This window comes from Lucilia cuprina, chromosome 3 (assembly GCF_022045245.1).
Source record: "Lucilia cuprina isolate Lc7/37 chromosome 3, ASM2204524v1, whole genome shotgun sequence".
Classification (NCBI taxonomy): Eukaryota; Metazoa; Arthropoda; class Insecta; order Diptera; family Calliphoridae; genus Lucilia; species Lucilia cuprina.
In genome coordinates, this window is record NC_060951.1 from 17,143,316 (window position 1) to 17,144,740 (window position 1,425).

Below are 1,425 nucleotides of genomic sequence, written 5' to 3' on the forward strand. Positions count from 1 at the left end.
TTATTTTATTTTTTTTCATAACTTTTTATGTTTTTATTTAGTGTTAAGAATTAATTTATATTTATTTATCACTTTTATTTATTTACTTAATCTTATCCCACTCTTTTAAGCATTATCCAATTTATTTAGTTGAAATTTATAAAATATTTACTGCGATATTTTTAAACTTTTTTATATAAAACAATTTTTTTTTATTATTTGTTGATGTCTTCGCAATTAGTTGTTGTCGCAAATTTTGGTTGATGTTTCACTTTGGTGCCAATGTTAAGATGCCAATCACAGATTTAATTTCAAATTTTGCAATTGTAGAATTCCCAAACTTAGTTTATTTGAAATTTATATGTTTTTATTATTTTTTAATGTATTCTTCTTTAAATTTTGTTTTTCTTCAAGCTTTATTATGATGTTTCGATTAAAATAGAATTTAATTGTGCAGTTAATATTAAGTGTTTCTCATTGTTTTTTTCTGGTTCTTCTTTTGTTGTTTCTTCTCTCCTTGGAGATGTAGAAGAATACGCATGTGTTTTCGCAACAATTGAGAATTGGTAGATTGACAAAGATGTTGATAAGCTTGAGACTATTAAGAATAACACAAAAACAACAACACGAAGATAAAAATAATTTCGCAATCACGACTTTCTAGATAAAGTAAAATATTCTATGTTAAATACGATAAATATATGACTTTCACTTTTAAACTTTACCCGTATTATTTTACAATTTCTAGTAAATTGAATTTTGTCAGAATTTTGACCAGATAAAATATACAAATGGGTGTCTTGAAAAGCTTCAAATAAATATTTCCTTTAAGATCGGGATTTGATTATCCCTTAATAGGAAGAAATAAGTATGAAAGTTTTTCTTTAAATCAAATACTGAAAATATTTATTATATTAAATTTCGCGAAAAATTACAATATTATAAACAATTTTAATTACCTTTTTTCTTTAATTTCAACTATTATCAAATCTATTCACACTATTTTAAAAAAAATTTTATTTCTTTAAAATTTTTTTGTTATTTTATAATAGAATCATGATATAACCATACAGAGATAGAATCATTAGGGAGAGTTGTCAATTTTCTGCCCTTGTTATGTCAAACAAAAATGAACTAAAAAGAGAAAAACTTCAAAATCTTCAAATGAAAAAGCACGAAAAATACCATGAAATGATTCTTGAACGGCACTTGCAAACAGCATTCTACACTTTAGCATCCTGTTCTTGATTTTTATTGGTTTTACAATACTTCTTTTGTTCAAAATATTAAATTTTGTTTTATTCACAAAAAAATGTTCAATAATTTTTTTTGATGTTTCTTTTATATTTTTATACCCTTCACCTTCGTGAGAAGGGTATATATAAGTTTGTCATTCCGTTTGTAATTTCTATAATATAATTTTCCGACCCTATAAAGTATATATAT

The 1,425-nt window shown here is 23.5% G+C and overlaps 1 long non-coding RNA gene across 1 annotated transcript; it reads right to left on the bottom strand.

Moving 5' to 3' along the window:
- Window positions 1-102: 102 nt before the first annotated feature.
- LOC124419122 lies at window positions 103-1,212 on the bottom strand. The gene is made up of 3 exons (XR_006940415.1): window positions 939-1,212; window positions 705-875; window positions 103-639 (listed from the first exon to the last, which is right to left on the bottom strand). It is a non-coding gene; the product is annotated as an uncharacterized LOC124419122 (long non-coding RNA).
- Window positions 1,213-1,425: the final 213 nt, after the last annotated feature.